The sequence below is a fragment of the Chlorocebus sabaeus genome, chromosome 8 (assembly GCF_047675955.1).
Source record: "Chlorocebus sabaeus isolate Y175 chromosome 8, mChlSab1.0.hap1, whole genome shotgun sequence".
Classification (NCBI taxonomy): domain Eukaryota; kingdom Metazoa; phylum Chordata; class Mammalia; order Primates; family Cercopithecidae; genus Chlorocebus; species Chlorocebus sabaeus.
Genome location: NC_132911.1, coordinates 52,365,129 through 52,379,661, shown reverse-complemented (window position 1 = coordinate 52,379,661; position 14,533 = coordinate 52,365,129).

The following is a 14,533-nucleotide window of genomic DNA, read 5'->3' as shown; positions in this document are numbered from 1 at the left end:
GACTTCCTCGGCCCGCACCTTTGGACCGAGGAACCTCACCCATGAGTCTTAATAAAAGCTATTCTCACTGCCATTTACCTTGTGTCTTCGTTCCCAGTTTGGCTCCAGCTTCAGTTTACCCTTACATTTGGTGTCGAAACCTGGGAAGAGACCCCTCCCCGGACCCCTGCTAGGTCGGGCAGGCTCTCCTCTCCCTGAGCCGGGATCCCCTCCTCAAGCCTGGAGCTGTCTCACCAAATTTAAGACTCAATTCGATCACTGCTGGGTAAGTTTTCCCCCTATCCTGAAGGCTCCCTCCAGGAGTCCCTGTCTGAAACACGCAGCCACCTCAGGGGCTCTCTCCAGTCAACTGTGGCCTCAGCACCGGGGACTGGGAGACGTCCAACCTCCCCAGAAGCCACCGTACCCTGCACTCTGCGTGGAAGTGAGAGGACGCTCCCATTGCCTCCAGACTGCCCGCCTTGAGACCATGGGAACTACCCAGTCCAAATCAAACCAAAAATCCCCTCTGGGGTATCTCTTGGCAAATCTCCAGACTTTAAGTCTCAGCCAAGACATAAAATGAAAGTGGCTCATTTTCTTCTGCACAGTAGCATGGCCACAGTATAAATTGGATAGTCAGTCTCGGTGGCCTGCAGAAGGCACTCTAGACTTAAATATTCTCACGGATTTGACCAACTTCTGCAAGAGACTAGGTAAATGGCACATAGGGTACTATGTTCAAGCCTTTTGGGACTTGCATTCTCGCCCAGATCTCTGCACCCAATGCTTGTTAGCTCAGGTCCTACTTACAAAGTCTCTTCCCTCGAGCAAGGAGAGGGATGATTCCTCCTCTTTTTCTGAGCCTCCTGACACCCTATCCCGGCCACCCCTCCGGTCTCCCCCCCAACATCCTCCTTACCCTGACCCACCATTATCCCCATCCTCGTCAACGCCTCCCCTCCCTTCCACCCCTCCTGTGCCCTTACCAAACCCAACAGATTCTGTCTCCGCTACCTCCACCTCCTCCCCTTCCTCACCTGTCTCAGCCCACACTCAGTCCAGGACCAACCTCCTGTGTCCCTTACGAGAGGTGGCAGGCACCGAAGGAGTAGTCCAGGTCCATGTGCCGTTTTCGCTGGCAGACCTGTCTAAGATTGAAGAGCGTGTAGGATCTTTCTCGGCCAACCCCACTCAGTATTTCAAAAAGTTCAGATACCTGTGCCAGGTGTATGACCTCACCTGGCATGATCCCCATGTTGTTATGACCTCAAGCCTGTCCCCTGAGGAACGGGAGCATATCCCAGTGGCAGCCAGGCAGCACGCTGACCAGGTTCATTTAACTGACCATGTCATGCCAGTTGGCACTGAGGCGGTGCCCTCAACCAAGCCCAACTAGGACTAGCAGGTTGGTCAGGCAGGCTGCCGCTGCCGAGATATGATAGTCCAGGGCCTTCTTGCTGGCATGCGGGCAGCCTCTAACAAATCAGTTAACTTTAACAAATTAAAGGAGGTAGTCCAAGGTGCAGATGAAAATCCGGCCATTTTTCTTAACTGGCTGACTGAGGCACTTATTCAGTACACTCACCTTGACCCTGCCTCCCCTGCAGGAGGAGCCATCTTGGCTTCATATTTCATTTCTCAGTTGGCCCCTGATATCCCAAAAAAAAATTTGAAAAGGTGGAGGAAGGCCCTCAAACTCCCATCCAGGATTTAGTCAAACTGGCCTTCAAGGTCTACAACTCCAGGGAGGAAGCAGCTGAGGCCCAATGACAGGCCAGGCTAAAACAGAAGGTAACTCCAAACCCAGGCCTTGGTAGCAACCCTGAGGCTGGCTGGCTCCAGGAGCTCCCAGAAAAGAGGTACTACCCGAGCGCCACCTGGTGCCTGCTTCAAGTGCGGCAACAACAGCCACTGGGCCAGGTAGTGCCCTAACCCAAAGGAGCCAACTCGCCCCTGTCCGAACTGTCGGCAGATGGGCCACTGGAAGTCAGACTGCCCCGACCTAAGGACAGTTGCTGCACCTCCACGTGACGACCCTTCTCCAGGTATTGGAGGCGCCTTCCAGCTCCTCGACACCGACGAAGATTGAAGAGGCCCAGACTCGGGGACCCCTCTCACTCTCACGGAGCCCAGGGCTATGCTCCAGGTAGCGGGTAAGTCCATATCCTTCCTTATGGACACAGAGGCTACCTACTCTGTTTTGCCTTCCTTCAGTGGCCCCAGCCACTCCTCCACTGTCACAGTCATGAGAATTGACGGCACTCCCTCCACCTCCAAGAAAATGAGCCGCTTTCATTTTATGTCTTGGCTGAGACTTAAAGTCTGGAGATTTGCCAAGAGGCACCCCAGAGGGGATTTTCGGTTTGATTTGGACTGGGTAGTTCCCATGGTCTCAAGGCGGGCAGTCTGGAGGCAATGGGAGCATCCTCTCACTGCCACGCAGAGTGCGGAGTACGGTGGCTCCAGACTCCTCCTCTGTCTTGCCACCTGGATGGCTCCTTCTTCTCACACTCATTTCTTATTCCTTCGTGCCCAGTCCCCTTGTTAGAATGAGATCTCCTCTCCAAGCTAGGGACCTCAGTTCACTTCCGACCCAACCCCTCCCCACACCTCGCATTCCTCTTCCCCCTTCTCTCACCTGACAAACCCCGCCAGGCTGACCCCCCACTCCCGTTTCCAGTCCCCACCCACCCCGATCATTGCCCAGCACCACACTCTAGTCTGCATCTGGCTAAAAGACCCTTCTAAGTTTCCCTCTAGGCCCCAGTTCCCTATCTCCCTTGAACACCGACAAGGACTAAAACCCATCATTACATGCCTGCTCCGGCAGCACATTCTAGTTCCCGCCAACTCACCATGCAATACTCCTATCCTGCCTGTACGGAAAAGCTCTGGGGCCTATCGTCTCGTGCAGGACCTACGCCTCATCAATGAGTCAGTAGCCCCTACCTTTCCAGTTGTTCCTAATCCATATATACTCCTCTCACGCGTTCCCCCTGACACTACCCATTTCACTGTCCTTGACCTGAAGGATGCCTTCTTTACCATCCCTCTACACCCAGACTGCCACTTTCTGTTTGCTTTTACATTGGAAGATCCAGACACTCATATTTCTTCCCAGCTGACTTGGACTGTTTTGCCTCAAAGGTTCCATGATAGCCCCCATTTTTTCGGACAAGCACTGGCACAGGATGTTGTCCTCTGCCCCCTGACCCACAGCACACTATTGCAGTATATCAATGACTTATTACTATGTAGTCCTTCCTAGGAGTGCTCCTTTGCAGATACTGCTACACTTTTAAATTTTCTAGGCGACCGAGGTTATCAGGTTACCCTGGCTAAGGCTCAACTTTGCAGCCCTTCTGTCATCTACCTAGGCATACTCCTCACACCCACTACAAAAAGCCTCACGGCAGATAGAATAAGCCTCATTGAAACTGTCCAGCCTCCTCAGGATGCGGAAGAGATCTTGTCCTTCCTAGGACTGGTGGGCACAGTGAGTCTTATCCTGTGGCCCAACTCAGGATCTTTAAGGCCTACATCAAGGTCGTAAGCAGCCTCGTCAGCCTGGCCTCTGACATGAGACAACAGGAGGAAGCCATCTCAGCTCTAGCCCAGGCAGCAAGCCCCAGGACAGCAGCAACCCTTTTTCCTGGCTAACCTTAGTCAGGGAAGGGACTCAAGTGGTACACTTGGCCGAGGTACACAACATCTCTCATTGTTTCTTGTATGCAGCCTTGAATAAGCCCCCACTGGTTGCAGGACCCTTACCCAGCCCTTTTAACTCCTCCAACCTAACCCCCTCCTTTCCCCTTCCTGGCCGAACACTACATCAATGAGTCAGGACTAGTAGAAACCAATCTCCTCACTCTAGAAAAGATTCAGGAAAGACTCCACCAGAAAAACCTCAGATCAAGGCCCTCACTTAGGGGGTGGCAGTCGTCTGTGGCCAGTTAAGTCCTACCCTTTCTAAGTCCCTTACTAATCATTGGCATCTTGCCACTCATAGCTCCCTGTGTCCTCTGCTTCATCCAGAACCTCATAAAAGAAGTTTCCCAGATCACTTTCAATCAGATGCTGCTCCATCCCTACACCCGAAGTCTGACCTCCGAAAAACCCCACAACAACCCATAACAGCAGGAAGCAGCCAGATGAACACGTCGCCCCTTTTTCTTATTAGAAAGAGGTCAGAATGTTAGGCACGGATCTACACCCGGCATGGCAGCACCACTCGGCATAGCAGGCCCTTTGTTTGAGCAGGCCCTTTGTTCGAGACTTCCCTTCCTCTTTGAACACACCTTCAGACTTACATACGTCAGAGGTTCCGGCTGGGCAACCACACTCCCCCATGACCTGCAGCTCACCTGCATTCCACAAGTTCCTAAACAGCAGTTTTGGTTAACAGTTTCCAAAGACCCCTTCCTCGTGACCCTTACTCAACTCCTGCCCTAGTAGTTTCAAGACCCCCCAGGCCCTGTTTGCACAACCAGCTTCCCTACCTCTCAGGCTATAAAAAGCCCCTACCCTCCTCCCTCAGGGCGACTTCCTCGGCCCGCACCTTTGGACTGAGGAACCTTGCCCGTGAGTCTAATAAAAGCTATTCTCACTGCCATTTGCCTTGTGTCTTCATTCCCGGTTCAGCTCCAGCCTCAGTTTACCCTTACAACAGCTTCTTGCTGGACAAACACAAAATAAATCTGTAATCATTCCCATATCTCAGGTTTTTGTATGTGCAAAGACAACAATCATATCATTCACTCATTCATCCATTCATTCATTCCAATACACCCACTTTAAGCAGGCTCAGTGTTAAAGGATGGGTTTACAGCAAAGAACTAGATGAGGGCCTTTTCATGGACCAGTGGAAGATAAACAAGTGAATGAGCCTGTGAGATAAATGCTATCACTAGGATGACATCGAGTTAAGGAGGTGTATAGAAGTGTCACCTAATCCTCTCTTACCGTGTCACAGAAGCCTTCCTAGAGGAATAAATAGCTAGGCTGATGGATGGTAAGAGTTAGTCAAAGAGAAGGGGATCAATTGCACAAAGGAAGCGAGTTTCCAAACATCCAGAGATAAGACAGAGCATAATGAATCTTCTCCCTTCCTCATCTAACATTCCCAGTTCCTTCAGCCATCCCCCAAATGCCACAATTTCAGTATCCCTCACCATCTTCATCCAAATTATCAGGACATTATCTCTAGCCTGATATTGTCCCTCATAAAACAGATTCGACCATAATGGTACAGTTGGGCTTGTCCAAAATGGACCTCAGTGGAGCACAACCTGGCATGAACATGGCTAACCAGGACTTGGTTAGCCTGTGTTATTTAGGGATTTTTTAGTGTTTAACACAAGACATGTGTTACAGAGCAAGAAGCAGAACAAGGCTCCATCCAATTTTCTAATTCCCACACCTAAGGCAGCCGAAGTATTCATGATCAAATCCTTGAGAAACTTAGCACTCTCATGCGCGTCCGTGTGAAGAGACCACCAAACAGGTTTTGTGTGAGCAACATGGCTGTTTATTTCACCTGGGTGCAGGAGGGCTGAGTCCGAAAAGGAGTCAGTGAAGGGAAATAAGGGTGGGGCCATTTTATAGGATTTGGGTAGGCAAAGGAAAATTACAGTCAAAGGGGGGTTGTTCTCTGGTGGGCAGGAGTGGGGGTTACAAGGTGCTCAGTGGGGGAGCTTTTTGAGCCAGGATGAGCCAGGAATAGGAATTTCACAAGATAATATCATCGCTTAAGGCAAGGACCGGCCATTTTCACTTCTTTTGTGGTGGAATGTCATCAGTTAAGGCAAGACAGGTCATTTGCATTTCTTTTGTGATTCTTCAGTTACTTCAGGCCATCTGGGGGTATACATGCAAGTCACAGGGGATGACATGGCTTGGCTTGGGCTCAGAGGCCTGACAAGCACTACATACAGATTTTGCTTTATGAACTACGTACAGATTACACTTTATGTTCAAAATAAACTACATGCGAAATAAAAATATACATTCTATACAGGTACTTCATGTGCTATCTGTTTTGATTTAATTTAATTTAACTTAATTTAGGAGAGCTAAGTAATTAAACATGAGGCCAAAGTACATAAGAAAGTGGCAGTCTTTTATTGCAAATAAGCATACACTCTCGGACGAGGTTCTCTGGTCCTCAGGTGTAGGGGACCAGGGAAGTCACGACAGCGCTCTTGGGTGATGTTCTCCGGTCCACAAATGCGGGGGCCGAACGCCGGCTCCTGCCGGTAGAGGACTTTTATGCATTGGTACTGGAAGGGGGAGGGCAGTGGGTGGGATAAGGGTGTGATAGGGGCGTCTCCGTAGGCGTGGCCGGGTAAGTTTCGATCTCTTCGGATTGACATCACCTGGCGCATGCTCGGTTGATCTGCATCTTCCCAGGGCGGGCTGCATTTTCCTGCGCGCGGGAATGTTGGTGAGGAAGAACCCGGAAGCAACATGGATTGTGCCTTCTTGTTCACCTTCCTCCATCTTGTCCTTTCTCCCTCACCCAAACACTATCTATTGCAATTCCATGAACACTTTTCTAATTTTTTTAAAAAAAGAAGACCTGGCACAAAAACATAATGAAACTAACATTTTAATATGGCACAGTCTATGTGTTTAACTCTCCTAATTTCAGGGTATAGGAGCTGTTTAAGTGAAGAAAAAAAATTCATAGATCATTGCACTTTAGAAATACCCATTAAGAAGCCCCTCCACACCCCAGTTTGTTCCCACTTTCCCAGGAGCACTTGCTAACTCTCAATGATGATTAATAACCCCACTGTCGAGCAGAGAAAAATGTAAAAGTAGAAGAAACAGCGAGAAGAGCCCTATAGGCACTGCTTGTCCCCAGGGAAGCCATTTCTGATTTTATCTCAAACAGGTCCTTGGGGACAAGAGTCAGTGGATTCGGGGAAGGGCCACAGGGAGAAGGAGACCTCCAGCTGAACTCTGTAGTAATTTTGATCAAGTGCAAATTTTCCTGGGCAGAATCTGAGGGAGTGAACAGGAAATGCAGATATGAGCACAAAAGCCTTGGCAGGCAGGGAGGGGCAAAGCCTGAAAACCCTACTTGCTTTCTCAGCAGGGAGGACGAGGCTTGCCTCAGGCAAGATCTCAGCCCTGCGTGGAGGCCTGGATGTAAATTTGGCTCTGTTGGCTGTTGTGGAAGCACAGCGGGCTGGAGTGAGATTGGCCTTGCTGGCTGCCTGGGAACTGGTTGAGGCCTGTCACTGCCAGCTTTCCCCCACTTCCCTGGTGACCTGTAAGAAGCAGCAGAGGTAACAGTAATCCCCCTTGGAACATAACTCCATTGGCCTGAGAACCACTTCCCCATCCCCCACAGTGACTGCAGTAAGCCCTCCCCAAGAAGACTCTGAGCCCAGACACACCTAAGGCTGCCCCGACCTGGTCGTCTTTCTGTACCTCCCCTGGTAGCCAAAGGCAAAAGGCATAAACTCATGAGAGCTCTCTGGCCCTGCCCATCCCCTGAGAAACCTAAATATTTATTCACACGACCTTAGGGCAAGCTTGTATTGCCTATATTATCGTAGCTGATGCTCTCTTGAAAGTGCCACCTCCTTGCTGGACCAACACACTCAAGCTGTTACAGTAACTCATAACAAACAATCCTGCTCCAAGGAAGGAAAAAACAACAGCTAATTCTACTGCCTGTAATATCCTGGCTAACCAGAGGTCCTGAGTCTGTCCACATGACAACTTCACTGCTAGCATACCCAGCATTTGAGAAAACCAGCACACTAAACAAAACTACAAGCAAGGACTCTCACAGAGTCCACTTCACTCCCCTGCTACCTCCTCTGGAGCAGGTGCTGGTATCCATGGCTGAGAGACCTGAAGATGGATCACATCACAGGACTCTTTGCAGGCACCCCCCAGTACCAGCCTGGAGCCCAGTAGCTTTGCTGCATGGCTAGACCCAGAAGAGCAAAAGCAATCACTGTAGTTTGGCTCTCAGGAAGCCCCACCCTTAGGGTAAGGAGAAGAACACCACATCAAAGGAGTACCCCATGGGACGAAAAAATCTGAACTGCAGCCCTTGAGTTCCAGATCTTCCCTCTAACGTAGTCTACCCAAATGAGAAGGAAGCAGAAAAGGAATTCTGGTAATATGACAAAACAAGGTTCTACGACACCACAAAAAGATCACACTAGCTCACCAGCAATGGGTCCAAACCAAAATGAAATCTCTGAATTGCCAGAAAAAGTATTCAGAAGGTCAATTATTAAGCTAATCAAGGAGGCACCAAAGAAAAGTGAAAAATGACTTAAATAAATTAAACAAAAATACAGGATATAGATGAAAAAATCTCCAGGGAAGTAGATATCATAAATAAAAAACAATTGCAACTTCTGGAAATGAAAGACACACTTATAGATATGCAAAATACATTGCAAAGTTTCAACAACTGAATCAAACAAGTAGATGAAAGAATTTCAGAATTCAAAGACAAGGCTTTCAAATTAACCCAATCAGACAAAGACAAAGAGAAAAGCATCAAAAAAATGAAACAAAGCCTCCAAGAAGTTTAAGATTATGTTAAACAACCAATTCTAAGAGTAATTGGTGCTCCTGAGGAAGAAGAGAAATCTAAAAATTTGGAAAACTTATGTGAAGGAATAATCCAGGAAAACTTCGCTGACCTTACCAGAGGTCTAGACATCCAAATACAAGAAGCTCAAAGAACACTCAGGGAATTCATCACAAAAAGATTATCTTCTAGGCACATAGTCATCAGGTTATCTAAAATCAAGCAAAGAAATCTGTGAGGTAAAATCATCAAGTAACCTATAAAGGAAAACCTATCAGATTAACAGCAGATTTCTCAGCAGAAACCCTACAACCTAGAATGAATTGGGGTCCTACCTTTAGCCTCCTTAAACAAAACAACTATCATCCAAGAACTTTGTATCCAGTAAAACTAAGCTTCATAAATGAAGGAAAGATAAAATTTTCTTCAGACAAACAAATGCTGAGAGAATTCACCGCTACAAAACCAGCACTACAAGAATTGCTAAAAGTTCTAAATCTTGAAACAAAACCTTGAAATACACAAAAGTAGAACTTCCTTAAAGCATAAATCTCACAGGGCCTATAAAACAATAACACAATGAAAAAAAAAGGTATTCAGGCAGCAACTAGCACAATTAATAGAATAGTACCTCACATCTCAATGCTAATGTTCAATGTAAGTGGCCTAAATGCTCCATTTAAAAGATACAGAATGGCAGAATGAACAACAGTTCACTCAAGTACCTGATGTCTTCAAGAGACTCACCTAAAGCATAAGGACTCACACAAACTTAAGGCAAAGGGGTGGAAAACATATTCCATGCAAATGAAAACCAAAAGCAAGCGGAAGTAGTTATTCTTATATCAGACAAAACAGACTTTAAAGCAACAACCGTTAACAAAGACAAAGAGGGATATTAATATAATGATAAAAGTACTAGTCCAACAGGAAAATATCACAATCTTAAATATACATGCACCTAACACTGGAGCTCCCAAAATTATAAAACAATTACTACTAGACCTCAGAAATGAGATATACAGCAACACAATAATAGTGAGGAGCTTAAATACTCCACTGGCAGCACTAGACAGGTCATGAAGACAGAAAGTCGACAAAGACACAGGCCAGGCACAGTGGCCCATGCCTGTAATCTTACCACTTTGGGAGGCTGAGGCGGGTGGATCACTTGAGGTCAGGAGTTCGAGACCAGCCTGGCCAACATGGCAAAACCCTGCCTCTACTAAAACTACAAAAATGAGTTGGGTGTGGTGGCGCATGCCTGTAATCCCAGCTATTTGGGAGGCTGAGGCAGGAGAATTGCTTGTACCCAGGAGGCAGAGGCTGCAGTGAGCCAAGATTGTGACATTGCACTCCAGTCTGGGTGATACAATGAGACCTTGTCTCAAAAAAAAAAAAAAAAAGAAAGAAAGAAAAGACAAGAAAGAAAGAAACAATGGACTTAAACTATATCTCAGAACAAATATCGTTAATAGATATTTACAGGACATTTTACCCAATATCTACCCAATAACTGTAGAATATACATTCCATTCATCAGCACATGGAACATTCTCCAAGACAGACCGTATGATAGTCCACAAAACAAGTGTCAATAAATTTAAGAAAATCAAAATTATATCAAGTACTCTCTCAGACCACAGTGGAATAAAATGAAAACAACTCCAAAATAAACCATCAAAACCATGCAAATATATGGAAATTAAATAATCTGTTCCTGAATGATCATTGAGTCAACAATGAAATTGCGATAGAAATTTAAAAGTTCTTTGAACTGAATGATAATAGTGACACAACCTATCAAAACCTCGGGGATACAGCAAAAGCTGAGCTAAGAAGAAAGTTCATAGCATTAAACACCTACATCCAAAAATCTGAAAGAGCACAATCCAAGGCCACACCTCAAGGAGCTAGAGGAACAAGAACAAATGAAACCCAAACCCAGCAGAAGGATAGAAATAACAAAGATTAGAGCAGAACTAAATGAAATTGAAACAAACAAACAAACAAAAAAATAGAAAAGATAATGAAACTATAAGGTGGTTATTTGAAAAGGTAAACAAAATTGATAGACCATTAGTGAGATTAACCAAGAAGAAAAGAGAGAAGATCCAAATAAGCTCAACTGAAATGAAATGGGAAATATTACAACTGATACCACAGAAATACAAAAGATCATTCAAGGCTACTATGAACACTTTAACATCCACAAACTAGAAAACCTAAAGATAGAGGAATACCTATCTGGAAATATACAACCCTCCTAGATTAAACCAGGATGAAATAGAAACTCTGAACAGACCAATAACAAGCAGTGAGATTAAAATGGTAATTTTTTTTAAAAAGTCCAGGACAGATGGATTTGTTGTCACACGCTGAGACAGAATTGAGGACACAGACACATGTGGGTGGGTTGAGGTGTGGAAAGTTTAATAGAAGACAGGAGAGAGGAGAGCAGCTCTTTGCAAAAGAGAGACAGATGTCCAAAAACAGGGGGAGGCAACAGACTGCAGCAGATTTTATAGGCAGGCTGGAAAAGGTGGTGTCTGATTTACATAGGGCTTACATATTGGTTCAATCAGATATGACGTCTATATAGTGTGTGGGGAAGGCTGGTTGCCCCACCCTAATTGTCTTATGCAAATAAGCTTTCCGTTGATCAGTGCCATCTTATCTGCTCCTTTACAGTACACGTAGCTGGCAGAGAAGGGAAGATGGAGCCACTATTTTCAAAATGCCTAGTCCTTAGTTCCTGCTGGCATTCACTTGTGCAAGCTCCCAGCTTGCAGGCTGTTCTTTCTTAGAAAATGATTTGGGGCTGTTTTTAATTAAAAAGAAAAGCCTTCGCAAGGACTCCCATGCCCTTGCTATCTGCCTAAGTAATTCCTTCTTAGCTCCTATATCATTCTCTTCTCTGGAGTGGTAACCCTAACTGCTGTTAGTGGGTATTGGGTGATGACTCTTTCTGGCTACTTCCTGCTGAAAAGGGGTATTGTGTGGGGAACCACAGCTAGGACTCCTCCTGGAATCGATCTAAGGGTCCTTGGAAGAAAGGTGTGTCCATGTGTGGCTCAGTGTGCAGCACCATTTAGTTTGATTGCTTCTAGGCAAGAGGAAACAATTCGAGTTATAGTATTGAGTAGACAAGTTCCAAAGATTAATATAAAATATATGAGCAAGAGGGGGCTTAATGAAGCTAACCAGTTCCACAGTGAAGACTGGAACTTATTAAAGAGGGATTGTAGCCATCCAGGTCTGGAGCCTGCATTTTCTCTTAATCTGTCAATGATTTTCACTTGATCTTTAAGCACCTGTAGGTTTTCTTCAACTTGACTAGAGGTGTTGATCCAGAAGCAGCATGTTTCATGTAAGACTGCACAGGTACCACCTACCTCAGCTATAAGGACATCCAAGGCCCATCTATTCTGTGCTACTGCTGAGCCTAAAGAGTCTATGGATTGATTTTGTGCTTCTATGACTACTACTATTGCCTTCCATCTGGATTGCATCATAATAGAAAAGTACTGGCCTTTCAAAGAGAGGAATACCAGCAAATCAGAAGAGGTCTCTGGTTATAGAATTCCCCATCCATAGTCTTTCTAAGATGGGATTGTCATGTGCATGTCCTCCTCAATCTTCTCCTTCAGTTAAATTTCCATATGAGAGTATGGAAATGATAGATCTCTTTGTTTGGCATGTCTGAGATAGTGCACTTTCTAAAAAGGAACCTAGGTTAGGAATATCCCCAGATGATGCAGCCATGTCAGTAGAATTTAAAAATAGTAGTTTGGAGAACATTGCTACTATAGTGCATGTTCCTTAGTGTTATTGAACTGAGGAAACCATTTGGGACAGACCCAGCAATTAGTCTTGTTGTACAAATGGGCAATGACTGATACTGTAAGTGCTAAAGGGTGTGATGTAATCACTAAATCCAATAAAAAGTCCTTGCAGACTCAGTGATAGTGAAACTTTCATGCTTCCTCTTTGTTGGTAACTATTATCCCTGTTATAAGGATAATAATTAAGCAAAATACTGTGTCCGGAGTTGGTTCCTTCTTGGTCTTGCTGACTTCAAGAATGAAGCTGCAGACCTTTGCAATGAGTGCTACAGCTCTTGAAGATGGTGTATCCGGAGTTTGTTCCTTCAGATGTGTCCAGAGTTTCTTCCTCCTGGTGGATTCATGGTCTTGCTGACTTCAAAAATGAAGCCACGGACCTTTGTGGTGAGTGTTACAGCTCTTAAATGTGGTGTGGACCCAAAGATTGAGCAGCAGTAAGATTTATTGTGAAGAGTGAAAGAACAAATCTTCCACAGCATGGAAGGGGACCCAAGCAGGTTTCTGCTGCTGGCTGGGGTGGCCACCTTTTATTATTTGTCCCTACCCATGTCCTGCTGATTGGTCCATTTTACAGAGTGCTGATTGGTGTGTTTACAATCCTTTAGCTAGACACAGAGTACTGATTGGTGCGTTTTTACAGAGTGCTGATTGGTGCATTTACAATCCTTTAGCTAGACAGAAAAGTTCTCCAAGTCCCCACTTGACCCAGGAAGTCCAGCTGGCTTCAACTCTCAATCACCCCTCTAAACAGGACACCCCAACTGCTGTTGGGAATTGGGCAATGACTGCTGTAGCAACTTCCTGCTGGATAGGGGTGAAGAAGGGGCCCTGCAGTGGTAGTCTCTTCCAGAGGGGAACTGTCTAGGCCAGCCAAAGGGCCAGTAGGTCAATCCAGGGGTCCTCAGTAGAAGTCATTAGTTGAGCTCATTTGGGGTTCCATTTGTAAGACCATCTGTAGCTTGATGGCCTCAATCCTAGAGGAAACAAATTTGACAAGGAGGTTAAAAATACAAGGCCCAAAGGCAAGTAATAGCAAGATGGCTGTCACGGGACCTAGAAAGGGGAGAAGTCATGTCACCCAACTCCAGAGGTTGGTATAAGAGTTTGAAAGATGTTGTCTGATTTCAGAAGCCTTTTCCTGTAAACACAGGGTGGCATCTCTTACTATCCCTGACTGGTTAGTGTAAAAACAACACTCTTCCCCTAAGAAGGTGGTGAGTCCTCCTTTCTCAGCAGTAAGGAGGTCTAGGCCTCAGTGGTTTTGGAGAGTCATTGCTGCCAAAGAGCCTATTTGGGATTGTAGAGTAAGGATAAATTTCGTTATTTCTTGAAAACTATCTAAGAGGTAGATATAGGTTGAAGTTTTCCACATAAGAAGAATATGCCTTGGCTTTGTAGACAGAAATTTACCCTGGCTTTTAAAGGAATAGGATATACTTTTTTTTCTTTACTTTCTGTCTCTCTCTCTCTCTCTCTCTCTCTCTCTCTCTCTCTCTCTCTTTGATTCCTTCTTTGTCTCTGTCTCTTCCTCTCTCTCTCTGTCTCTTTCTCTCTTTTCTTTCTGCTGGTCTTTCCCTGCCTCTGCCAGCCACTTATGCTGCTGTTCTCCCCTCTCCTTCCCCTTTTTGATGGATTTGGCAGTGTAAGACTGCCACCTCCTTGGGTTTTTGCACTGCATGTAGTAATTCCATAATTTCCTTGTGGTATTTAATGGGGTTCCCCCAGAGATTAGGAACTCCCTTTCTTTCCATATTGCAGCATGGGCATGTAGGATTAGATAAGCATACTTGCTATCTGTATACACGTTTATTCTTTTTCCCTTTCCCAGTTCTAAGGCTTGGGTAAGTGCTACTAGTTCTGCTAACTGGGCTCTGGTCCCTGGGGAAAGAGGCTTACTTTCCAGTACTGTTACATCACTAACTATGGCATAACCTGCCCTTTGTATCCCATTCTCCACAAGTGAACTTCTATCAGTATATAGGTTAAGGTCAGGATTAGCTAAGGGGACTTCTAAGAGATCCTCTTGGGTGGCATAAGTCTGGACTATAATTTGTTGCAGTCATGCTTGACTGGTTCATCATCCTCTGGGAGAAAAATGGCAGGGTTGAGGGCTGCATATGTGCATATTTGAAGCACCAGTCCC